This window comes from Triticum dicoccoides, chromosome 5B (assembly GCF_002162155.2).
Source record: "Triticum dicoccoides isolate Atlit2015 ecotype Zavitan chromosome 5B, WEW_v2.0, whole genome shotgun sequence".
Lineage (NCBI taxonomy): Eukaryota > Viridiplantae > Streptophyta > Magnoliopsida > Poales > Poaceae > Triticum > Triticum dicoccoides.
In genome coordinates, this window is record NC_041389.1 from 127,984,868 (window position 1) to 128,011,976 (window position 27,109).

The following is a 27,109-nucleotide window of genomic DNA, read 5'->3' on the forward strand; positions in this document are numbered from 1 at the left end:
TAATTGCACATACAGAGCATCACATTGTGAACAACTGAAATAAACAAGGCATACTGCAAACAACCCGATATAGCAATTAAAATTGGACATATTCTCACTACACTACAAAAGGGACTCGACAAAAAAAATCATGGGTTTCCCCCTGTGAAGAGGAACGGCAAAACAAATCATGGGTTTCCTCACTTGTCACAGATGGGCTCGTTCCCGTGGGAAGAGAATGAACCCTGGATGCGCTCCATGTTGTCGTAGATGGATGATACGTCCATTTTGCATCATGCTTTTATGATAATATCTATTGCATTATGGACTATTATTTCGCGTTGTGTCACGATACTTATGGCTATTCTCTCTTATTTTACAAGGTTTACATGAAGAGGGAGAATGCCGGCAGCTGGAATTCTGGGCTGGAAAAGGAGCAAATATTGAAGGACTATTATGCGCAACTCCAAAAGTCCTGAAACTCCACGGAATACCTTAGAATAAATAAAGAAAAATCGTCGCCAAAGATGAAGGCCAGGGGGCCCACACCCTGCTCACAAGGGTGGGGGGCGCGGCCCCCCCTGGGCGCTCCCCTACCTCGTGGGCCCCCTGGTGGCTCTTCGACGCCCATCTTCTCCTATATGAAGTCTTTCGATGAGAAAAAAACAAGAGAGAACCTTTCGGGACGAGACTCCGCCGCCACGAGGCGGAACCTTGGCGGAACCAATCTGGGGCTCCTGCAGAGCTTTTCTGCCGGGGACACTTCCCTCCGAGAGGGGGAAATCATCACCATCTGTCGGTGTACTAAGATAGGGGTACCCTAGTATCCCGAACTCGTGCACGGGCAGTCGCAGCGCCCCGCGGCAAGGCTTGCCGGGCACCCGCCAAGGACCTCCGTGGTTCCTCTGGAGCCATTCAAGAACAAAGTATTCAAGTCAAGAAAACAAGGCCCCGGCAAGAGGAGCTTGCCGGGAAGGCCAACCAAGGCATCTCAAGAAACTTGCCGCGACGCGCCGCGCGTCGCGGCAAGGCCCGGTGAGCGACAAGCTTTCGGATGCGACAAAACAACTCCCACGGCAAGGCGCTTGCCGCAGCAGGCGGCCACTCTATACCCACCGCTCCAGCGCACCCACCAACGTGTCGCCCTGGGGCCTTCCCAGGCACGCGTGGCGGGAAGCTGCGCAGCCAGCGGTACGCGGTGGCAAGCGGCGCTGACAAGGTAGCCATCGTGGCAAGCTTAGACGCCCCTGACGGTCCTTTTTTACACTGTTCAGACGACACAGACGGGCATTTAATGCCCTTGTCCCCTGCCGTCAGGGTTAGGTAGGAAACATTGTACATGTAACTGTACCAACCACCTCGCTTTTTACATTTGTACCCTTCTCTGTGTTGCCACCTGTCGGTGACCCCTTGAGCCTATAAAAGGAGGCCCATGCGCAACGTAGAGGGGGTTCGAACCCAGAAAACCCATACGCTCGGTCTCGTTAGCAGCTGAGTGTACTGTAGCTCTCGGCGCTCCCGAGCAAGAACACAATACAACCCGACAAGCAGCAGTAGGAGTATTATCTCTCTAGAGAGCTCCGAAGCTGGGTAAAACTGCTCGTGTGCCTCGCCTCGATATGCTCTTCATGCGATCTCTGCCCCCCGCCGAACCGAAAGGGGCTCGGTCCGCCGGTCCCATAGGTGTTCGTGGATCGCCAGTTTCCCCACGACATCTTTGGCGCGCCAGGTAGGGGGCGTCGAGATTGTGTGAACCTGATCCGGCGTGCGCACGAGCTAGATTCTCTTCCTCTTCATCAACATGCCACCGAAGAAGAAGACTTCGGCGGCAGATGTTCCGTCCACGTCGATCCCACCGCCACCGGAGCAGGCGGGTTGTGGGGTGTACACCGGCGGAGGAGCGGACGTCGACGCGTCCGCAATCATACCGCGCCCATCTCAGGGGACGCAAGACCAACAGCGTCATGGTATCCGTAGTACCATACGTATGTTGGACCAAGATCAAGCTGGTGGATCCAAGGGCGCTCAAGACCAGCATGCACGCCAACGGTCCGGCACGAGCGAGACACGGCTGCCTGGATGGGATGCTGCTCCTTCTAACATAGTTAGAAGTCCGAGCACATCCCGCTCCTTGCGCCGTCCGCCACCGCCGCCGACCACTCTGGCAGAAGCTCTGACGCGAGCTCAACTACTCCTGGATTACCCTCCGACGTCGGACAAGATCGACGAATGGAGGGCCACCATTCAGAGTCTCATCGGCTACGCCAACGGCGACACTCCGCGGCAACCAAGTACATCATTGCCGCGGCGGGAAGGCCAGGCACGAGCCGGTGGCAACGAAACCAGCGGGGGTGCAACCACCGTGCACTCTCCACCCCGAAGGCCAAGATCGCCGACTCGCCGGATCCACCTTGACAGCGACTCCACCGCCTCGTCGGATCCACGAGCTCGTCGTGATCAGCGGCAAGTCCTTCATGATCGACAGCAAGAAGACGCTCGAACTCGCATCGAGCGCCGGAGAGAAGCGCGACGTCAATCCGACCAGCGCGCTGGGCCCTCTGTCGACATGCGTGCGCCAGGGGAACCAGGCGACTTGCCGTACGCGGTAGGTTGCCCTGCGTTCACTCGTGAGCTGCGGCAAGTCCAGTGGCCCGGCAAGAAAAACTTCAAGCTAGATGTACCAGAGAAGTACGACGGCAAGACGCATCCGTCGGAGTTCCTCAGCGTCTACACCATCACGGTGCAGGCTGCCGGGGGACGGGACGACAAGATCCTGGCCAACTACTTCCCACTGGTGCTCAAGCCTAATGTCAGATCCTGGCTTATGCATTTGCCGGACAACTCCATATCTTCGTGGGCAGATCTGTATCACCAGTTTGTCGGCGCCTTTACGGGCGGCCACAAGCCTCATGGCCAAGAGAGTGACCTTCATCTGCTTGCCCAGAAGGAAGGAGAGTCCCTGCGCAAGTACATTCAAAGATTCAGCCGCGTGCAGCACAACATCCCAGACGTCCACCCTGTCGCGGTAATCAGCGCGTTCCATCAGAACATGCGAAACCACAGGATGCGGGAGGAGATGGCGATGTGCAAGATCAGAGACGTCAGTGAGCTGTATGCCCTGGCCGACAAGTGTGCACGTGCGGAGGAAGGGAGGAGACTTCCCGGAGAGAACACAGGAACAGCAGGATCTGATAGCGAAGAGACCGCCCCAGCAAGGAAAAACCGGCGGCGGAATAACAGGAAGAAGAAAGGCAAAGATGTGCTAGTTGTTGAGCACTCCGGCAACGGAGGCAGCGCCAAGGAAGCCAAAGCTGGTGGCTCCGGCGAAGCTGTGGCGGTTGCCGACAAGCAGGACGGCAACAACAAGCAGTACTGCAAGATCCACCGCACCAAGGGCCATGACCTCCAGAGCTGCAAGAAGGTCGACCAGCTTGTTGAACAGCAGAAGGCTGAATACGAGCGGCGCGACAAGGAGAAGGCCCAGGAAGGTGCTGGAGGAGCTGGCAAGAAACGTCCCGTCCGGGGAGGACGCCGCGGCAAGGCCAAGCAGCGGCAAGGGGACAGGCCTCCCGCGGCCGCGACAAGGATGAAGATGATGACGATGATGAAGATATGGATGATGATGAGGCCGACGAGCAGGAGTTCCAGAAAGCCACGGAGATCCTATGCGTTGACGGTGGTGCTTCTCTGCATACTTTGCACCGCCAACTCAAGCAGTGGGTGCGGGAAGTTAATGCAGTAGAACCACCCGTCGAGTCACGCAAGCCTCTAAAATGGTCCAGCACGCTTATCATTTTTGACATTGAGGACCACCCTGATCGCATAACTGCGGTCGGGTGCTTGCCGATGTTGGTTTCACCAACTATCCGCAACCTCAAGGTCACTAAGATGCTAGTTGACGGCGGGGCCGGCTTGAATCTGATCTCCTCCGCGGTGCTCCAGAAACTCCAGATCCCTGACAGTGAGCTCGAAGAGACCGGTACATTCCAAGGAATCAATCCGGGAAGGAGCAAACCAAAGGGAAAGATCACGTTGCCGGTGACATTTGGCAGCGAGTTGAATTTCAGGACTGAGAGGGTCACTTTTGATGTTGCTGATTTCCCATTGCCTTACAATGGGATACTTGGCCGTCCAGCACTCGCCAAGTTCATGGCAGCCTCTCACTATGCCTGCAACGTGCTGAAGATGCCAGGCCCGATAAGTGTCATCTCTGTCTCTGGCGACAAGAAAGATGCCCTTATCTGCGTCGACAAGATCTACTGGGAAGTAGCAGCCGCAGCAGATCGCAACTCACTTGCCGCTGAAGCTCCCGGGGGGAAGAAGAAGACCAAGTCCGGCAAGAGCTCTGATGCCCACTCCGGCAAGCGCACCTCTTCGGAGTGCCGCGCTACCGTCGAGGACGCACCATCGAGCTCCACCGGCAAGTGTAAGAAGGCAATGGCGGCTCCACCTGAGACCAAGAAGGCGTCCGCCAAGGAGGACGGTACTGGTGGTACCTTCACCATCAGTGCCACACTCGACCCTAAATAGGAAAGCGCGCTCGTTGCTTTCCTGCGGGCGAATGTCGATGTGTTTGCGTGGCAACCATCTGACATCCCCGGTGTTCCCAGGGAAGTAATTGAGCACCACCTTGCCATTTGTCCTCATGCGTGGCCCGTCAAGCAGAAAGTCAGGAAACAAGTAGTGGAGCACCAAGAATTCATCGCAGAAGAAATCAGGAAGTTGGAAGCAGCAGGCCTTGTCAGAGGAGTACTCCATCCTACGTGGCTGGCCAATCCTGTAGTCGTGCGGAAGGCAAACGGGAAATGGAGGCTTTGTATTGACTTCACAGATGTTAATAAAGCTTGTCCTAAAGACCCATTTCCCTTGCCGCGCATCGATCAGATTGTTGACTCCACGGCAGGATGCGGTCTGCTGTCATTTCTTGATGCATACTCAGGATATCATTAGATCTTCATGGCAGAAGATGATGAAGAGAAGACCACATTCATCACACCATGTGGCACCTACTGTTTTGTACGGATGCCCTTCGGGTTAAAGAATGCTGGTTCAACATTTGCAAGGGTAGTCCATCATGCTTTTGAGCCACAGATACACAGAAATGTGGAAGCCTACATGGATGACATAGTGGTCAAGAGCAAAGACAGGGCAACCCTGATTCAAGATTTAGATGAAACATTTTCAAATCTGCGCAAGATCAACCTCAAGCTTAACCCCGAGAAGTGCGTGTTTGGAGTCCCCTCCGGCAAACTTCTCAGGTTCTTTGTGTCTCAGAGGGGGATTGAAGCCAACCCCGACAAGATCAAGGCCATCGAGAAAATCGAAGCACCAAAGCGCGTCAAGGATGTATGAAGACTTGCCGGTTGCGTGGCTGCTCTCAGCAGGTTCATCTCTAGGTCTGCTGAGCGCGCCCTGCCGTTTTTCAAAATATTAAAAAAGGCAGGTCCAATGAAATGGACTCCGGAAGTGGAGGCTGCGCTGCAGGACTTGAAGAGATACCTGTCCTCCACTCCAACACTTGTCGCACCTAAGCCGCAAGAGAAGTTGCTGCTGTACATAGCGGCAACCAATCAAGTGGTTAGTGCTGCGTTAGTGGCGGAGAGGGAGGCAGATGATGAGCCAGCAACCGCGGCAGATACATCCAGCGACAAACAGGGGGCTTCACCGGCAAGCTCTGGTCCCAACAAGGATGGATCTGCGCAGGCGCCCGAGAAGATGCAGAAAAGGATGGTGCAGCGCCCAGTTTACTTTGTCAGTTCCCTTCTGCAGGGGGCTAGGTCAAGGTACTCTGGTGTGCAGAAATTGCTTTTCGGTCTTCTCATGGCCTCGAGAAAGCTGCGCCATTACTTCCAAGCACATGAGATCACAGTCGTCACTCGCTTTCCGCTGAAGAGGATACTGCAGAATCTAGAAGCAACAGGCAGGATTGTCGAGTGGGCACTGGAACTGTCAAGCTTTGGACTCAAGTTTGAGAGCACTTCAACTATCCAAAGCAGGGCATTGGCAGAGTTCATAGTAGAGTGGACGCCAACACAAGATGAAGAAATCCCAGAGACGAGCATCCCCGTCAAAGAGGCGAGCAAAGAGTGGCTGATGTACTTCGATGGTGCCTTCTCGCTGCAAGGCGCCGGTGCGGGCGTGCTGCTTGTGGCACCCACCGGAGAGCAACTCAAGTACGTGGTCCAGATGCACTTTCCTAAGGAGCAAGCAACGAACAATACTGCAGAGTATGAGGGTTTGCTTGCCGGTCTCAAAATCGCGGCAGACCTTGGGATCAAGAAGCTCATTGTCAGGGGTGACTCACAGCTTGTCGTCCGCCAAGTGAACAAGAATTATCAGAGTCCATTGATGGAAGCTTATGTTGATGAAGTGAGAAAGCTAGAAGAGTACTTCGACGGCCTGCAAATGGAACATGTTCCGAGAGCTCAGAACGACATTGCTGATGGCCTGTCAAAGTGCGCCGCACTAAAGTTACCTGTGGAACCAGGGATCTTTGTGCTCAAGCTGACTCAACCATCTGTAACGCCATCAACTGGACAGAGCAAGAAAAGGAAGTTGATTTCTGGTGACTATTTTCCGGCAGAGCTCCCCGAAGCCGCCGCCAAGAAGGTCCCCAAGATCAACACCAAGAGTGCTGAGGAGCAGTCTGCTCCGGCAAGCCTTAGGGTTTGTTCCGTCGAAGCAGACACTCCCGACAAGTTTTGCTCCGGCAAGCTTGCCGGGGAACATCAAGCTCCGGCTGAGCCACAGGTTCTTGCCGTAGAAGCAGATGTTCCCGCAGCAGCAGATGTGCCTTTAGTCCTTGTTGTCGAGCCACAAGCTCCAGCATGGGCACATCCAATTGTTCGTTTCCTTCAGATAGGAGAACTTCCCGAAGAGCAAGAAGAAGCGGAAAAAGTAGCCCGACAGTCAAGTATGTACCAGTTTGTCGATAGCACACTATACAGAAGAAGGCTCAATGGTGTGAAATTGAAGTGCATTTGCCGGGAAGACGGACAAAGGCTGTTGGCAGAGATACATGGAGGCTTATGTGGCCACCACATTGGCGCAAGAGCCCTTGCCGGCAAAGCGTTCCGGCAAGGTTTCTTTTGGCCGACAGCCCTCCAGGATGCAACTGCACAAGTAAGCAAGTGTGAAGCGTGCCAGTTCCATTCCAAGCAGATACACCAGCTAGCTCAAGCTCTCCAGACGATCCCTTTATCCTGGCCATTTTCGGTCTGGGGGCTCGACATTCTCGGCCCCTTTCCCCGAGCTGTCGGGGGCTTTGAGTACTTATACGTTGCAATCGACAAGTTCACAAAGTGGCCAGAAGTGGAACCAGTGAGGAAGGTGACAACACAGTCAGCAGTCAAGTTCTTCAGGTCGATTGTTTGCCGTTTCGGAATTCCAAACAGGATCATCACCGACAACGGCACACAATTCACGAGCCGCACCTTCATGCAGTATGTCCAAGATCTTGGCACCAAGGTCTGCTTCGCTTCTGTTGCTCATCCGAGAAGCAACGGTCAAGCGGAGAGGGCAAATGCTGAAGTGCTGCGTGGGCTCAAGACCAGAACTTTCGACAGGCTGCGCAAGTGCGGAAGAAACTGGATTGAGGAGCTGCCGGTGGTTCTTTGGTCGATCAGAACGACGCCAAATCGAGCCACTGGCCAGACACCTTTCGCTCTAGTCTATGGAGCAGAGGCAGTTCTCCCCACAGAACTCGTATACGGGTCGCCTCGAGTGCTCGCTTATGATGAGCTCGAGCAAGAGCAGCTGCGGCAAGATGACGCGCTGCTCCTCGAGGAAAACCGTCTTCAGGCTGCTGTACGAGCTGCTCGATACCAGCAAGCTTTGCGCCGCTACCATAGCCGCAAAGTTAATGCCAGAAGCTTCGAGGAAGGCGACCTTATTCTTCGGCGCGTTCAGTCCGCCAAGAATTCCAACAAGTTGACACCGAAGTGGGAAGGCCCTTATCGGGTGAAACGAGTCACTAGGCCTGGCGCTGTCCGCCTTGAGACCGAAGATGGCATTCCGGTGAGCAACTCCTGGAACATTGAGCATCTTCGTAAGTTTTACCCATAAGGCGCGGTTGCCGGAACCTGTTCCGGCAACCACCTTTTGTACAAGTCTTGCCGCTGTTGCATGTAATCCTTTGTACAAAGCTGGGCGCAGATCCCGTGCATAAGTAAAGCTCATGTGCTTCGCACACCTTGTCGATTTCTTGCATCATATTCTTTCTTGCATGCGTTATCTGACACTTTGTGCAGCACCTACTCCCGGTAAGCAATAACGAGCCATAAGGCTCCATATCATTATTTTCTCTTCTTTCCTTTTTTTCAACAAAAGAAAAGAAGGATCCCTCGCGCACAAGTTCACCAGGGGGGAAGAGGGAGAAGACAATGGTGTGGAACAGGCGTCGTTCAAGGAAATTTCACCTTGACGGAAACCTTGCCGGGAAGCAAAACGACAGAAAAGCTAAGTTGCCAAAGTTTGAGCAATTAGTTTTAATTTTTAAGTTATTCTCCTTGAACGATCGTGCTTTGTATGGAAAACCTATGCGCGGAGGAACCAACTCGTAGCTGGTTGCGCCCTTACTTTGTTTCGAGTCCGCTCAACAACTTAAGTGTGCTGCAACTAGTTGCGACAAGGTTTCTTGTCGGAAGCGGCACCGCCAGCAGGCTGTTGATGTTCCGCACTCAACGCTCGCGGCTTAGGTGCCTGCGCCGACAAGTTCCCTGAAAGCGTAGGGTAAAAACATACAAAGCTAGGAATCAAGTAAAGGAAATAACATAGCAATTGATACCCAAAAACAAAGTTATATTACAAAAGATAGCTTGTCGCAGATCTAACAGATTGTTCTTGTAACATGACTACCAGCGACAAGGAAAAGAAAGATACAACGGGCGGCCTAGTCTACGCGATCGCCCTCAACCCTCTTGATCTCGCTCACCTTGTCCACAATGGGTGCGACAAGGGCTTTGAGCTCATCCCGATCAGCATCTAGCGGCAAGGATTTGAGGACGTTGGTGAAGCTGAGGCCTGGATTGCGGAAGGCCACCTTCATCAGCACCTTCTGGAGAACTCCTGCGCAGATCTTGCGTGATTCATCGGCCAGCTGCTTGGGGATCCTCTCTCGGAGCCGCTGGAGGGCTGTCGCCAGACCCTTGAAGAATAAACTGAGCTTGGAGCTGGGCTGGAGATGATCATCGGAAGGATATCCGAAATCTTCCATCCCCAGCTGCGCCAACTCCCCATCGATGACTGCGGCGATGTTCACCAGACCCTCGGTCCAGTGCTCCACCGTCTCCCTAAACGAGTTCTGGGTGACAGCAATGCTCGCCAGCAGGTCCTCGTCGGCCTTGATCTTTGCCGTCAAGGTCTTTTCCCGCTCCTTGGCGGCGTCCAGCGTCTGCGTCAGCATGGCCAGCTTCAGCTCGAGATCCGCATTGGAGTCCTTGGCGGCACTGAGCTCCTTGCCCCTCTCAGCGAGAAGACCCTGCAGCTCACCATGAGCGGCAGCATCCTTCTCGCGTTCGCGCTTGAGCTCTGCAAGCTCCTCGCTGCTCGCCTTCAGGTTGGCCTCCAGCTGCGCCACCCTCGCCTCCAGCTCCTTCTTGGCGGCCTCTGCAGTTGCGGCAGCGTCCCTTGCTTCTTTGAGAGCCCCGCCAAGTTTTTCCTCGCGCGCGACAAGCTCCTCCTCGTAGCTGTCGAGGTAGGCCTTCCGCTGCACCAATTCACCTTCCCGCGCGGATTGCTTCTCGGCGGCCAGCCTTTGTTGCTCTTCAGCTTCAGCCTTCTCGAGGAGGAAGGCCGTGCGCTCCTCGTCGACCCGCTCCCGCTCCTGTGCCAGAGACCGGAGAGCTTCTTGGTTGGCGCTTCGGAGCTCCTCAGCGCGTTTCTCCATGTCAACTCCCGCCTTTGCGACAAGTGCTTCCCGGGAAGCCAGTTTAGCTTGTCGGGCGCGGTAGAGCAGCATCAACTTCCACAGCAGCTGCTCCTCCTCAGGCTCATCGCTGCTGCCTGGCGTGTCAACCAATGACAGCCCTGGAGCTCGATGCCCACGGGAGCTTGATGAAGATCCCGTCGCCGGCCTTCAAGTAGGCGCCGGGCCGTGGCTCCTCGGAGTCCGGCGCTGCAGCAGCGGCGGAGGGGTCGGCGGTCGGTGCAGCGCCTGGCGCTCCTGCGGCCTCGGGGCCGTCAGTGCGATCGCCAGACTCCTCGCCTGCTTTTGCGGCAGCAGCCTTGGCGGCCTCCTCGCCGGCGGGATCGTCAGCACCGGCCTCCCCGTCGTTGGCGACGGCGTCGTCGGCGCTGCTGCGCGCGTTCCCCTCGTCAGCGGCCTCGGTCTCCATCGGCTCTGCAGCAGATGGATCTGAAAGACGGAGGAGGGAGAAAAGTCAAAACAAATACTCAAGAGAAAATCAGAAGAAGAAGAACCCAAGGGAAGTTCTCGGACAAGTGGGTTACCTGGGCTGGGATCTGCAGTCGTGGTCTCAACCACCGGAGGATCACTAGCGCCGTCCCTTGCCGGAGAGCTATCCCTTGCCGGAGAGCTCTCCCTTGCCGGAGAACGCTCCCTTGCCGGGGGATCCTCCCTTGCGGCGTAGTCGAAGCAGACGGCGCTCCTGTAGCGGCCTCCGGGCCCTCTGGGTGAGGCTGCTCTGCTCCTACACAAATTCAACAATCAAGATATCAGCAAAGGAAACAACACCCATGAGCTCCTGTCAGCAAGAAGCAAACTACAAACTTACGCAGGGGGCTGCGCTGGGGGCTGCTTTGCGGAGTGGTTGCCGGGTCCGTCAAGGTGGTTTCAGATCCACCCCCCGCTGACACAGTGATATCATCCTCGATGATAATCACCGGGGCCTTGGCTCTCTTCGCCGCTCTCTGGGCCAGTGTCCTGAAAAGGAATGGGTTCAGATTGAAGCAGGTCAGATACAAGACAAGAACAGCAAAAATCGAAGAATTACAAGTACAATTAAGAAACTTACTCCTCCTCCTCCTCGTCGGAGCTCAGCGCGGAGAGGTCGAAGTCCGACCCACCTCCAGTGCGGCGTGGTGGAGGAGTGGGTTCCCTTGCTCGCTTGGCGGGGGCAGTAGCGGTGGTCCGGGAGGGCCCCGCTCCAGTTGCTGCATCGGCGGGAGGTGCTCCCGTGGCAACAGAGCTTGCCGCGGTGGAGCGCGTCGCGTGCTGCGGTGGCTGTTGACCCGTCCGCCGCCCTGCTGCGTCCCCGGCCCTGCGTAGGCGCCTCCTTGGTGCGGCTGGGGGCTCCTCTTGCGGCAGGCTGTCAAAAGGATCGGGCCCGACAAGGTCTTCCTCGCCGGGCTCGTTCGGCTCGTCTTCATTCCCGGCAAGCTCCTCTTCACCGACAAACTCCTCGCGCTCGGAAAGGCTTGTCGCCTCTGCTGCCTCTGCCTCCTCCACGGTGAACCCGAACTCACCTGCGGCAGCTGCTGCCGTAGCCTCTTCTGCCCTGGTGGCGATGAGCTGCAGTTCCGCTTCAGTGGTGTCGCGGGTGAGGCTCTTCTGCTCGTCGGCGCGGACCGGCACTTCTTCCAAAGTGTCGAAGAACACCCACACGACGTCATCCGCAGGCTCTTGCCAAGTTGGTACGATGCCGTGCGAGTCGCACAACGGCATCATGGCGCGAATGCGGTCAAGCGACGAGTTGTTGCACAGCGGTACTACGCCCCTCGGCAACGTGAATGGGTGTTGGGGGTCGCGCTTGAACAACTCTAGCAGCGTCGCGTCCAGCTCCAGGACGGTGAAGTTGAAATTGAGGCCTGGCCGCAGCCTCATGATGTCCGCCGAGTTCTTGAACTCCCAGGCGGGCCTCCCCCTCTCCTGTAGGGGGGCGATGTGGCGGCGAAGGAAATCTGCGCCAACTGCGCCTACAGTGAGCCCGGCAAGCCTGAGGCGGAGGATTCTGGTAACAGCGATCTTCAGCCTCTCGTCTTCCGGGGCCAAGTTACTCCAATCATTGCCGCGCACTATTGGGGTCTGGCGCAGGGCAGTGAACGACTGCGGGTTCTCCTCCACGATCCAGCACCACTCCGCTCTCCACTCCTCCCACTTGCTGCGAGGCTCGCCCTCCAGATACGCCTGCTTCTTGCCGACTCTCGAGATCCAGGCTATTCTTCCAGCAAGCGGCTCTCCTCTCTCGACCCGGGGCATGAAGTAATGGCGGAAAAGGGCTACATTGGGGTGGACTCCGACAAAGTTTTCGCACAAATGTGCGAAAACTGCCATTGTCAGAACGGCGTTGGGGGTGAAGTCTAGGAGGCGGAGCCCGTACGTGTTCATGATACCACAGAAGAACTCCGAGAAGGGCGGGCAGAGCCTGCAATAGAAGAACAACACGAAGAACGGGTACCTGTTTGGAGCTAATTCCGAAGCGGTCGCTGGAAGTACCCTCGTGCGCGCATGCGCCCGCGTCTCCGTCGACCAGAAGAGGTAGAAGAATTCCCTCAGCTCCTTTGCGTCGAGCTGGGGGGAGAAGATCGCCCGCTCCTTCCGCAGCGCCGCGAGCCGCTGCGCCTCGGCCGACTTCACGCCCTTCCCCTTGTCGGCTTTTGGGGCCATGGCGGAAGTGGTGGGGGAGGTTGATGGCGTTGGTGATGCTGGTGGCAATGGGGGGCAGGGCGCTGCTCTCTCTCGGCTTCAGGAAGAAGGGGGGGGGGCGGCAGAGATTGTGAAGGAGAAGTAGCAACTGGCGAGGGGGGACGAACTGCCCCTGTTTCCCCTGTTTATAAAGAGGGAGGGGGCGGATGTTTCGCCCTTCCGAATAAAGAACCACCCACAATATCTCCCACGACGTCGCAATCAGCACGTGCCGTTGGGAGAGGGCGCGGTGGGTGCGGAGTGGGGTACGGCGTGGCCCCAGTACGCGTGTGCCCATGCACTGTTTTGGGCCTGGCCCAACAGCGCTCGGCACCGTGTGTGGCCCAGGCCCGGGGGCTCCTATCGGTGTACTAAGATAGGGGTACCCTAGTATCCCGAACTCGTGCACGGGCAGTCGCAGCACCCCGCGGCAAGGCTTGCCGGGCACCCGCCAAGGACCTCCGTGGTTCCTCTGGAGCCATTCAAGAACAAAGTATTCAAGTCAAGAAAACAAGGCCCCGGCAAGAGGAGCTTGCCGGGAAGGCCAACCAAGGCATCTCAAGAAACTTGCCGCGACGCGCCGCGCGTCGCGGCAAGGCCCGGTGAGCGACAAGCTTCCGGACGTGACAAAACAACTCCCGCGGCAAGGCGCTTGCCGCGGCAGGCGGCCACTCTGTACCCACCGCTCCAGCGCACCCACCAACGTGTCGCCCTGGGGCCTTCCCAGGCACGCGTGGCGGGAAGCTGCGCAGCCAGCGGTACACGGTGGCAAGCGGCGCTGACAAGGTAGCCATCGTGGCAAGCTTAGACGCCCCTGACGGTCCTTTTTTACACTGTTCAGACGACACAGACGGGCATTTAATGCCCTTGTCCCCTGCCGTCAGGGTTAGGTAGGAAACACTGGACATGTAACTGTACCAACCACCTCGCTTTTTACATTTGTACCCTTCTCTGCGTTGCCACCTGTCGGTGACCCCTTGAGCCTATAAAAGGAGGCCCATGCGCAACGTAGAGGGGGTTCGAACCCAGAAAACCCATACGCTCGGTCTCGTTAGCAGCTGAGTGTACTGTAGCTCTCGGCGCTCCCGAGCAAGAACACAATACAACCCGACAAGCAGCAGTAGGAGTATTATCTCTCCGGAGAGCTCCGAAGCTGGGTAAAACTGCTCGTGTGCCTCGCCTCGATCTGCTCTTCGTGCGATCTCCGCCCCCCGCCGAACCGAAAGGGGCTCGGTCCGCCGGTCCCATAGGTGTTCGTGGATCGCCAGTTTCCCCATGACACCATCGTCATCACCAACGCTGCTCTCATCGGGAGAGGGCAATCTCCATCAACATCTTCACCAGCACCATCTCATCTCCAAACCCTAGTTCATCTCTTGTATCCAATTCTTGTCTCCAAGTCTGCGATTGGTGCTAGTAGGTTGCTAGTAGTGTTGATTACTCTTTGTAGTATGCTAGTTGGTTTATTTGGTGGAAGACCATATGTTCAGATCCTTTATGCATACTAGATGACCCGGTGCGCCAAATGGCGCAGAGACCCATTTAAAACCATGTTTGCGTTGAAAATATTTGCCTTTTTTAGTAACTTTATGTTTGATCAAGGATGGAGACCATGTCAAACCCGAAGTGTTTTGAACGTGTATTTGGACAATGTGTCATTTGGCTCTATGTTACCCAAGTAAGGTGCAAGGTCCAAATTCAAGCATCAAGGGTAATGATTCTAAACCTTTTATAGCAGAAGTCTTTGCATTTGTTAGAAACTTCGAGTTTTAGGAAGCACTGAGGGTAATAATTCAAATTATATACCTTAGCATGTGAAACTAATAAAAACCGAGAATCTGCATGATATGGTATATAGGCATGGTTTAAAGGTCTTTTCGGTTTTTGCTATGTTGGATGCTCTATGATGAGTAAAAGAACCTAACTATTTATCTCAGATCAAATGCTATAGATTTCACACGGAGCTCATGCGGCCCACTGACGTTTGTTGGGCTAGGCCTAACCAGTGAAAAGGGGTTGTCAAGGAGAATATGATATATATATATATATATAAATATATATCAAGCCATATTTGTGGATATTGGGGGTGAGTGTATCACCACATCATTCGCTGATTCAGGAGAGGCCACAACGGGGTGTCTGTCATCAACTGATACCGAGCCTAGTGAGCGACTATAAGTGAACTTCATGAAAGAAAACTTAAGTTCAAAAAAAATTGTCAAGAAAACTTTGCTTGACTGAAAAGGAAATTTATGCTAGAGAATGTACTGAAACAACATGTAAAGAACACGACAGATAAAGTTTGGCAAGGCTACTTGAGTAGAGATTTGACAAACGCTCTAGCAAGGTTGATTCTCTGCTTCTATATAATTATTATCTGCATCGTGTGTGTTATATACATAGAATTTGCTTCATACCACTTGTAGAGATTACACAAACGCTTTGGCAAGGCTACTTGACCAGCCAGAGGCTATAGTTTTTAAACCATGCCTACATAATAGCACTTTGTCTTTGTCTGGTTAAGCTGTTCAACGGTGTCTTCAGTAGCGGTCAGAGAAGCTCCATCTGCTGTCACTGTCAACCTAACACAACAAAAAGAAATTTAGGTACATCAAAGAAAGATGGGTGTATACAGGAAACAGAAGGCAGAAAAGGAGCAGCCCAAGGCTAAGCTAATCGGCGTCTTGATTTTAATTTCTCTTGACAGGATTGGTGAATAAAACACGTGTGGCACCATGGGTATTGCAAGATGATTTACTATTGAAAAGAGAAAAAGCACGAACCAAAGATTTAGTACAAAAAAGCAAGACGAATTGAAATCAAAAGCCAAGTCCAGACATAGTACCCTGCACCTACAGCTGAAGGGGTAGCATTGTTCATTTTTTAAGTCAGTGTCCATGACTACATACACAAATGCAGATGGTCAGAAAAGAAATAAATTGGAGACCAGCAAGTTGTGTGGATCAGCACAAATGTAGGATACACAGCTTATTTATATACCTCAGTTGGTGGTGGATCATCACAGATGCAGAGCATTGTAAGAGTATAATGAAACAAAGCTAATGCATCAACAGTGAGAAAGGAAGGGAGCAAACCTTGGTGAACAGACCAAGGAAGAAGCATATGTGGTCAGAACTAAAAAGATCATATAGCCTACTCCAACATGGTTGAATAGATGGATCCCAAGATTTTTTTTTACAAATCTACAACAACACAGCCAGATATCAAGATTCTTAGAACGAATGCGTAAACTAAAAAACCCAAAAAGAATCATATCCCATTCCAAAAGTACTATATAAACATATCAAAACTGTGAGGACAAACATCTAAACCATAAGACCAAACAAACAATCTGACCCATAAACAAATAAAGAACACTACTAACATGACACAACATAAAAATAGCCATCAAGCATGCCCAAAATATAACTCATTTTAACCTCCTCAAAAGATTGCCTAATTGAATGTGAAAATAAAATAGCTATATCTGTCAGATAGCAAAGTTAAGTAGACCCGACTCAGTTGGCCACGGACAGAGAGAACTTTGAAACCAAGATTTCTTCCCTGTCAGCTCGTGCACTACTGTAACATGTGAGTAGGAACAGGATGACACCAGGTTGCAATCAAGGACCACTGAATTATAAGAATAAAAAATAAATAAAAGAAACTACATACTGAGAAAACCCAAACAATTCGGCAATCCATTCCAAGACACAATAAATTCACAAGCCCAATTAGCATTATACCTCACAGCTGGCACAACAATGGTCACAAAACTTTCATATCCTGGCACAGAGCATCCAACTCTCAGTCCGCACCCTGCATGCACCCGAGCAGAACCAGGTCAAAAAATGGAGAAGGGGAAAAAGAGAAAACTTCAAACAGGCTGCAAGGGGCTCATACCGAGACGAAGAGTTGAGTACGGACTGGTGGAGTGTGAGCTTGTGCACCAGCTGCGGTCGTCGTCGCCCACCCAAATGGGTCGCCATCCGCTGGACCACCGATGAGCTGCCTATGATGCTAGGCTGTCGTCAAGTCGCGAAAGAGGGTGTCGAGCATGGCCGTCGCTGTGTCACCTCAGGATGCCGGTGAGGCCTGCATCGGGTTCAAATAAGTCATGCAAACATCAAATGAGCCTAGAAGCCCAAACCAACTTCTATGTGACAACTAAGATAACCTTTCTAACATTTGGAAAAGGGGCACATAGCTCAGCAGCACACAACGGATTCTTGTTCATTCAAATAAAAGGGATTTTGTTGACTTACTCTATTATAATGTGATAGATATATGACGCACTAATTGTTTCAAAAAGAGAAGTTATTTTGCCATAAAAAAATGAAGCACAAAACTTTCTCGTCGAGTCCGAGTCATGAACTCCTTCCATAGATCCTACAAACAAAGATGAACACAAAGTTCTGTCGGTCCATGAAACAGGTAGAGATCAGATTAAACGCAAGTAATCCAAACCACACCAGGAGCTGAGGTGGCGGCGAGCAATCACCTCGACCTTGTTGAGCTTGCCCTGGTTTAGAACCTTGAAAAGGGTGAACCCAGCGGGCCTCTTGAACCGCACCAACATCTCCAACCAAGCCGCAGCTCAACTCACCTAGATCGCAAGCACAACCACACAACAAAATCAAAACTATCCAATCTGTTTGGTGTAGCCTATGGTTCTATTATTAAAATATACTAACATGATCTTGAAAAAGAATTTTGCTCCTGTCCAGTAATTTCTACTGGGAATAGCTCACTGGTGAGTATAAACTTTTCGGAACTGGAGTTCCCCTGGTTGGAAAATTAGTATAAACATGTGATACTAATATTCAGGAGGAACGTAGAATGGTAAATACTAATTTATTTTATGCAATAAGTACTAATTGATATTTGATATTCAGTAGAAATGTAGAATGGTAAGCCCTAACTGATATTTGATATTCAGTAGAAATGCTGAAGGATAATCCTCTAACACTGGATAGCTAGAGGATTATAATTTCTAATTCATGGTAACAGAATTTAGCATTTGCCATTCATAAAAAGAAAAAAAAATCAACCTCTAGAAATGATAATCCTCCTTTCTCCTGCCAAAATCATGCTGCCCGGGTTCTGTGAATCAAATAAATTGTAATGTAAACGAAATCAGCACTATGTTGTTTTCATGCTAACCTACCCAATAAATAGTTGTACAATACCAATACAATGTTGTACATTATCTAAACGCTATAAAATGAGGCAAGTTTGGTTATGTTTGTTTGGTTGGTTAGATTTCCTTGCAAGTCATTCCATTGTTGCTTTTAGGATCTTCACTAAGTTTGCTATTTTGGGTCTGCTAGAAAAACACATGATGTTTCATTTATTTCATAGTGTACTGATTAATGGCGTAGGCATAATCTCCGACTCCACTTCCTAGCATAACTATGCCAACCAAAATAGGTCTTGCTTGCATATCCCTGTAAGCAAATACCGATGATAGAAAAGAAAGAAATGGTACAGATTAGTTACCTCTTGCATGGATATGATAATAAAGTTGAATCATGAAGAAACCATGGGTTATATAACCCAACACTGTTGCAAGGTGGTCCGCTCTATGCAAATCTTGAAACAAAGTTCCAAAAAGTTAAATACATAAATACCATCACACAATGACAGAAACACATAAGGAACACACGTTCTAGATACCTAAATGAACCCAGGAAAAGAAATGCACGAACTTATTTATGAAATTTAGACCATAATGTCTCAGCAAGCATATTCTCCTAAGAAAGAAGGCAGGTCTAGGCACACAAAAAGTTTCATCTGTGAGAAGCATTTTCACAAACACGTGGTGTGCTACTTGTTCTACTAATCAAAGAAAACCAACAAGCAGAGAGGAGAAACTCAGCAACCTGCAAGCTGCAACCTCACCAAACAACCTACAACCAGCTGAGACTGTTTTGAGAGATCCGTCAATAATTCAATATTTTCTATGTTCGTAACCTCTTTCCATTTTTACTATAATAACGAATGCCACTTTGCCTAAGCCAAATTGCATCTCAGCAGAAACTACTACAAAGTACAATTACACTTTCATAGTTCATATCATTCAGAAAAATGGTTTTTCGAGAACGTACTTATATTTCTTTGCAAAAAGTGCCTATTTAGCATATAGTAATACCACATGACATGGACCTCAATAGAACTGCAAGCATTGCAGCAACTTCTCATTATCTTAGCTCATTGTTCAAATGAGTAAAACATACCTGCTCACCAACTACATTTAGTACTGGAACAAGGTTGACATGGACGAGGCAAACATTTCCAGGTCCTACAACTCAGAATAAGGAAGCTAAATGTGTAAAAGCAAGCAAATGCCAAAATAGATATAGACATTTAGGGAAGAGCTGGTCTTTACTGACCTAGACGGTATGAAAATTGACCTAATGCTTCAATAAAATGCATTGATTCAATATCCCCTCATCAAGAGTGCCACTGTCATTATGCGCGGTGAGAAAAGATTTTGTCCCTGCACTGGGCAGACTTACATAGCTATGGGAACATCCGAAGGAACTGCACACTTCCACATGTATGCTTTAAGTGTGCTGCATTGCAAGCTGTGCTACACATGAAATTATCTTGTTTACCTATAGTTCCAACGAAACTATCACACAAACATTAGGAGTCCCTTGTTTACCGTCAACCAGCTTTATCGCCACGCGTTCGATCCAATCCTGAATTCCATCTGTGATATGTGGCCCAACCTGTTAACACCCAGTAACCTTTGTCATACAAGTGTTTCGCATGAATGCTCCAGCTACACTATATAATGACAACAAACCTGGACGTTTTCTTCAAGTAGTCTCCTCTCCTTTCCTTGTCAATGACAGCCTGGTGTGAGGATTTTACAAGGAAAAATGCTTTTAACTTCCAGAAGATAGAAGCAGCACCTACAATTGATAATAAAAGAACACAAAAAAGTTCGAACACAAAAAATAACCGATAATCTGCAAAAACAAAAGCTAACATGGACAAGTCACATGCATGTACACTGATTACAAGCGACTAAACCAAGCAAGCAAATATCTAGTCATGTCGTGGCCTTCCTAGACCGTGTGCGTTGCGTCCAGCCTGTCTGAATTTAAGAGATTGGAGGATGAGCAACAGCAGGTAGATAAAAAGGGAGGGTAAGGGGGAAAAGAGAGATGCCGCCGGCAACGAGCGCCATGGAGGGACAGAAAAAAAATACGTGTGTTTGGCCATGGAGGCAGCAAGGTCGCGGCGAGAAGGTGAAGACGGGCGGCGGACCAAGTTCGTCTTCCCCGCGGCTGCACCCCACCACGACCGAAGCGCAGTCCCCGCAGATCTTCTCCGGCACGGATCCACCGCTCGTGTGCGCCTTCTTTGGCACCGCCGCCGGAGAGAAAAGTGAGAGAGGAGGAGGCGGCATAGTGGAGAGCAGAGTAGAGAAGGAGGGGAGCGGGGGGCTAGGTGCAGAGGGAGCGGGGAAGGCGGCTGCGAGCTGTGGAGGGCGGCTGCGGTGCGGAGGGAGCGGGGGAGGCGGCTGCGAGGCTGCGGAGGAAGCGAGGGAGACGACCGCGAGATTGGCTCGTGGGCCTAGGGTTCCTTTTACCCTGGATCGCGATTGGCGAGCACGCGACCCAGACTTCGCGTACCAAGATTTAAAGAAAACTCACGTTAATCTTGCGACCCCACGGCTACGAACCCCACCTGTCATTCTCTCGTGAAGCAAGCGCAAAAGTGAGAAAACACGGACGGTTGACCAAATGCCAGCAGCCAAGAAATTACTGTGGTAGCTCGATCGGGCGGTCAAAAGTGGCGAGGCGAGCGATGCCCCAGTTATGCGGGTAGGCTAGGAAGGTTTATATGTTTAATTATTAGCCCTCTGATTATGAACATGAATATGCTTTGTGAGTAATTACGTTTGTTCCTGAGGACAAGGGAGAAGTCTTGCTATTAGTAGTCATGTGAATTTGGTATTCGTTTGATATTTTGACGAGATGTATGTTGTCTAACCTCTAGTGGTGTTATGAGAACGTCGACTACATAACACTTCACCATTATTTGGGCCTAGAGGAATGCATTGGGAAGTAATAAGTAGATGATGGGTTGCTAGAGTGACAGAATCTTAAACCCTAGTTTATGCGTTGCTTCGTAAGGGGCTGATTTGGATCCACATGTTTCATGCTATGGTTAGGTTTACCTTAATACTTTTGTTGTAGTTGCAGATGCTTGCAATAGAGGTTAATCATAAGTGGGATGCTTGTCCAAGTAAGGTCAGTACCCAAGCACCGGTCCATCCACATATCAAATTATCAAAGTACCGAACGCGAATCATATGAGCGTGATGAAAACTAGCTTGACAATAATCCCATGTGTCCTCGGGAGCGATTTTCCTATTATAAGAGTTTGTCCAGGCTTGTCCTTTTCTACAAAAAGGATTGGGTCACCTTGCTGCACTTCATTTACTTTTGTTACTTGTTGCTCGTTACAATTTATCCTATCACAAAACTTTCTGTTACCACTTATTTCAGTACTTGCAGAGAATACCTTGCTGAAAACCGCTTATCATTTCCTTCTGCTCCTCGTTGGGTTCGACACTCTTACTTATCGAAAGGACTACGATAGATCCCCTATACTTGTGGGTCATCAAAACTCTTTTCTGGCGCCGTTTCCAGGGAGTGAAGCGCTTTTGGTAGGTGGAATTTGGTAAGGAAAAAAATTTATTTAGTGTGCTGAAATTTTTTGTCACTTGTTACTATGGAAAGTAATTGTTTATGGGGCTTGTTCGGGGTATCTTCACCCCGTCCAGTTGAGCCAAGAGTTTCTCCTCAACCCACTGAACCTACTGAATCTATTGAAAATGAAACTCCTTTTGGAATTCCTTCGGGTATGATGGAAAAACTGCTAGCTAACACTTTCGCAGGAGATGGAACAAAGCATCCTGACGAACATCTACGCTTTGTGGATAATATTTGTGGACTATTTAAGCTTGCAAGTATACCTGATGATGTTGTTAAGAAGAAGGCTTTCCCTTTATCTTTGGAGGGAGACACATTGACATGGTATAGACTATGTGATGATACAAGATCATGGAACTATAAAAGAGTGAAATTGGAATTTCATCAAAAGTATTATCCTATGCATATTGTTCATCATGATCGCAATTATATATATATATATATAATTTTTGGCCTCGCGAAGGAGAAAGCATCGCTCAAGCTTGGGGAGGCTTAAATCAATGTTATATTCATGCCCCAATCATGAGCTCTCAAAATTGACAATTCTCGAGAATTTTTATGCTCGGCTTTCTGATAACAATCGCACCATGCTCGATACTTCTTGTGCTGGCTCTTTTATGATGAAGCCTATTGAATTTGGATGGAATCTATTGGATAGAATTAAACGCAACTCTGAAGATTGGGACCTCGACGAAGGTAAGGAGTCAGGTATGACACCTAAGTTTGATTGTGTTAAATCTTTTATGGATACCGATATTTTCCGTAAGTTTAGCACTAAATATGGACTTGACTCTGAGATAGTAGCTTCTTTCTGTGAATCTTTTGCTACTTATGTTGATCTCCCCAAGGAGAAGTGGTTTAAATATCATCCTCCCATAGAAGTAAAAGTAGCTGCACCTATTAAAGTTGAAGTAAATATTGTCACTTATAATGATCCTATTGTTCCTACTTCTTATGTTGAGAAACCCCCTTTCCCTGTTAGAATGAAGGATCATGCTAAAGGTTCAACTATTGTTTGTAAAAGCAATATTAGGAATTATACACCTCCTGAGCAAGTCAAAGTAGAACCCAATATTGCTATTGTTAAAGATCTCTTGTTTGACAATATTGATGGGCATGTTATTCAATTTTGCGATGAAACTGCCAGAATTGCTAAACCTTGTGATAAAGATAAACATAGACCTGTGGTAGGCGTGCCTGTTATTTCTGTTAAAATAGGAGATCATTGTTATCATGGCTTGTGTGATATGGGTGCTAGTGCTAGTGCTATACCCATTGACTTATACAAGGAAATTATGCATGATATTGCACCTGCTGAGTTAGAAGGTATTGATGTTACAATTAAGCTTGCCAATAGAGACACTATTTCTCCAGTGGGAATTGTTAGAGATGTTGAAGTCTTGTGTGGGAAAACCAAATATCCCGCTGATTTTCTTGTCCTTGGTTCCCCACAAGATAGCTTTTGTCCCATTATATTTGGTAGACCCTTCTTGAATACTGTTAACGCTAAGATAGATTGCAAAAAGAATGTTGTTACTATTGGTTTGGACGATATGGTTCATGAGTTTAATTTCTCTAAATTTAGTAAACAACATCGTGAGGAAGAATCGCCTAGTAAGGATGAAATTATTGGTCTTGCCTCTATTGCTGTACCTCCTAGTGATCCTTTAGAAAAGTATTTGCTAGATCATGAAAATGATATGTTTATGAATGAAAGAAGGGAAATAGATGAAGTATTCTTTAAACAGGAACCTATTCTGCAACACAATTTGCCTGTTGAAATCCTAGGGGATCCCCCTCCACCCAGGTCATCCCGTGTTTGAGCTTAAACCGTTGCCTGATAATCTTAAATATGCTTATCTTGATGAAAAGAAAATATATCCTGTTATTATTAGCGCTAACCTTTCAGAGCATGAAGAAGAAAGATTATTGAAAACTCTGAAGAAGCATCGTGCCGCTATTGGATATACTCTGTATGATCTTAAGGGCATCAGTCCCACTCTATGTCAACATAAAATAAATTTGGAAGCTGATGCCAAACCAGTTTGTGATCCTCAACAATGTTTGAATCCTAAAATGAAAGAGGTGGTAAGAAAAGAAATACTCAAGCTTCTGGAGGCAGGTATAATTTATCCAGTTGCTGATAGTCAGTGGGTAAGTCCTGTTCATTGTGTCCCTAAGAAGGGAAGTATTACGGTTATCCCTAATGATAAAGATGAATTGATCCCTCAAAGAATTATCACATGTTATAGGATGGTAATTGATTTCCGTAAATTAAATAAAGCTACTAAGAAAGATCATTACCCCTTACCTTTTATTGATCAAATGCTAGAGAGGCTATGCAAACATACACATTATTGCTTTCTAGATGGTTATTCTGGTTTCTCTCAAATATCTGTGTCAACTAAAGATCAATCAAAGACTACTTTTACATGCCCTTTTGGTACTTTTGCTTATAGATGTATGCCTTTTGGTTTATGTAATGCACCTACTACCTTTCAAAGATGCATGATGGCTATATTCTCTGACTTTTGTGAGAAAATTTGTGAGGTTTTCATGGATGACTTTTCCGCCTATGGTTCCTCTTTTGATGATTGCTTGAGCAATCTATCTCGAGTTTTGCAGAGATGTGAAGAAACTAATCTTGTGTTGAATTGGGAAAAGTGCCACTTTATGGTTAATGAAGGTATTATCTTGGGGCACAAAGTTTTTGAACGAGGTATTGAAGTTGATAAAGCCAAGGTTGATGCTATTGAAAAGATGCCATGTCCCAAGGACATCAAAGGTATAAGAAGTTTCCTTGGTCATGCCGGATTTTATAGGAGGTTCATTAAGGACTTCTCAAAAATCTCTCGGCCTCTGACTAATTTATTACAAAAAGATGTACCGTTTGTCTTTGATGATGATTGTGTAGAAGCATTTGAAATACTTAAGAAAGCACTAGTCTCTGCACCTGTTGTTCAGCCACCTGATTGGAATTTACCCTTTGAAATTATGTGTGATGCTAGTGATTATGCTGTAGGTGCTGTTCTAGGGCAGAGAGTTGATAAGAAATTAAATGTTATCCATTATGCTAGTAAGACTTTGGACAGTGCTCAAAGAAATTATGCTACTACCGAAAAGGAACTTTTAGCAGTGGTGTTTGCTTGTGATAAGTTTAGACCTTATATTGTTGATTCCAAAGTTACTATTCACACTGATCATGCTGCTATTAAATATCTTATGGAAAAGAAGGATGCAAAACCTAGACTTATTAGATGGGTTCTCCTGCTTCAAGAATTTGATTTGCATATTGTTGATAGAAAGGGAGCTGAGAACCCCGTTGCAGACAACTTGTCTAGGCTAGAGAATGTTCTTGATGACCCACTACCTATTGATGATAGCTTTCCTAATGATCAATTAAATGTCATAAGTACTTCTCATAGCACTCCATGGTATGCTGACTATGCTAATTATATTGTTGCTAAATTTATACCACCTAGCTTCACATACCAACAAAAGAAAACGTTTTTCTATGACTTGCGACATTACTTTTGGGATGATCCACATATTTATAAAGAAGGAGTAGATGGTGTCATTAGACGTTGTGTACCTGAGCATGAACATGAACAGATCCTACACAAGTGTCACTCCGAAGCTTCTGGAGGACACCATGCTGGAGATAGAACTGCACATAAGGTATTGCAATCCGGTTTTTATTGGCCTACTCTCTTCAAAGATGCCCGTAAGTTTGTTTTGTCTTGCGATGAATGCCAAAGAATTGGTAATATCAGTAGACGTCAAGAAATACCTATGAATTATTCACTTGTTATTGAACCATTTGATGTTTGGGGCTTTGATTATATGGGACCTTTTCCTGCCTCTAATGGATACACACATATTTCAGTTGCTGTTGATTACGTTACTAAGTGGGTGGAAGCTATTCCAACTAGTAGTGCTGATCATAACACATCTATTAAAATGCTTAAGGAAGTTATTTTTCCGAGGTTTGGAGTCCCTAGATATTTAATGACTGATGGTGGTTCACACTTCATTCATGGTGCTTTCCGTAAGATGCTTGCTAAATATGACGTTAACCATAGGATTGCATCTCCTTATCACCCGAAGTCTAGTGGTCAAGTAGAGTTGAGCAACAGAGAGCTTAAATTAATTTTGCAAAAGACAGTCAATAGGTCTAGAAAGAATTGGTCCAAGAAACTTGATGATGCATTATGGGCCTATAGAACTGCTTATAAAAATCCTATGGGTATGTCTCCGTACAAAATGGTCTATGGAAAAGATTGTCACTTACCTCTCGAGCTAGAACATAAGGCATATTGGGCTATTAAAGAGCTCAACTATGATTTCAAACTTGCCGGTGAGAAGAGGTTATTTGATATTAGCTCACTTGATGAATGGAAAGCCCAAGCTTATGAAAATGCCAAGTTGTTTAAAGAAAAAGTTAAAAGATGGCATGACAAAAGGATACAAAAGCGTGAGTTTAATGTAGGTGATTATGTATTGCTATACAACTCTCGTTTAAGATTTTTTGCAGGAAAACTTCTCTCTAAATGGGAAGGTCCCTACGTTATCGAGGAGGTCTATCGTTCCAGTGCCATAAAAATCAACAACTTCACAGGCACAAATCCGAAGGTGGTAAATGGTCAAAGGATCAAGCACTATATCTCAGGTAATCCTATAAATGTTGAAACTAATATTATTGAAACCGTGACCCCGGAGGAGTACATAAAGGACACTTTCCAGAACGTTCCTGACTCCAAAAAGGAATAGGTATGTGGTACGGTAAGTAAACCGACTCCAAAACAATTTCTAAGGCAATATTTCTCCGTTTTGGAATATTTAGAAAAATAGAAAAATAAGTAGCAGTCCGAGGAGGACACGAGGCCTCCACGAGGGTGGGGGGCGCGCCCTACCCCCCTGGGCGCCCCCTACCTCGTGAGCACCTCGTGTGCCCTCCGGACTCCGTTTCCTTGCACGATACGCATTTTGGTCGGTAAAAATTCATTATATATACTCCCAAAGGTTTTGACTCTCGTATCACGCAAATATCCTCTGTTTTCATTTTGAGCTGCTACTGCTGCAGATTAAAGCAAGATGTCATCTCAAGATTCGCAGGGAGGAAGCTATGTGGCTAATTTCCTTGCAGACCCTAAGGTCTACGTGGACTTGGACCATAGTGGTTGGACCACAGAACAAGAAGAAGACTATGAGCCTAAGGAGAAGGAGGAAACAATCTCAGACGAAGATGAAGTTCCGCTACCTCAACCAGGGGATATGCATGTGGATTTTAAAAAGTCAAGTCTACCTGATAGAGCAAAGAAGCCAAAGATCGAGTTTATCCCTTTTTGTCTCTTGCAGGAAAATAAGCAAGAACTATGCAAAAGAGTATTAAGTCTTGAGTGGGAGATCGAAGACCTAAAAGAACAGAACATTATACTCAAGCGTAAATTGAGGAAGAAGTCATCATCACCACCTCCATCACCTCCGAGGATATAATCACATGGGCATAGGCACCCCCTTGGCAACTGCCAAGCTTGGGGGAGGTGCCCTGGTATCGTATCACCATCACAACTCCTATCTTTATCGTTTTTCTTAGTTCGATCCTATTAGTAGTATCTTGATTTAGTAGAATAAAGTCATGGCATGATCTAGTTTTGAGTTTTGCTTTATGATCCTTCTTTGTAATCGAGTCCGTGAGCTATATAATAAAGATTAGTGTTGATTCAAGGGCTTGAGTATTTTGCCATGATCTTGGGTGATTAGAAGAAAAAGAATAAAAAGAATCAAGAGTTCATATTGATCTTATTGAAAGTAA

At 48.4% G+C, this 27,109-nt stretch overlaps 2 long non-coding RNA genes across 7 annotated transcripts; both read right to left on the bottom strand.

The window, feature by feature from the left end:
* Positions 1–15,071: 15,071 nt before the first annotated feature.
* On the bottom strand, positions 15,072–18,848 carry LOC119307779. 6 transcript variants are annotated; one of them, XR_005149546.1, is made up of 8 exons: positions 18,799–18,848; positions 18,062–18,154; positions 17,614–17,665; positions 17,064–17,168; positions 16,466–16,951; positions 15,658–16,381; positions 15,408–15,463; positions 15,072–15,144 (listed from the first exon to the last, which is right to left on the bottom strand). It is a non-coding gene; the product is annotated as an uncharacterized LOC119307779 (long non-coding RNA). The 6 variants fall into 6 exon arrangements; XR_005149545.1 differs by adding an exon at positions 17,257–17,347 and having other exon boundaries at positions 18,062–18,809; XR_005149547.1 differs by having other exon boundaries at positions 15,658–15,765; positions 16,309–16,381; positions 18,062–18,806.
* A 117-nt stretch (positions 18,849–18,965) lies between these two features.
* On the bottom strand, positions 18,966–19,882 carry LOC119307781. Its single transcript, XR_005149548.1, has 3 exons — positions 19,374–19,882; positions 19,230–19,296; positions 18,966–19,149 (listed from the first exon to the last, which is right to left on the bottom strand). It is a non-coding gene; the product is annotated as an uncharacterized LOC119307781 (long non-coding RNA).
* Between the last annotated feature and the right edge of the window lie 7,227 nt (positions 19,883–27,109).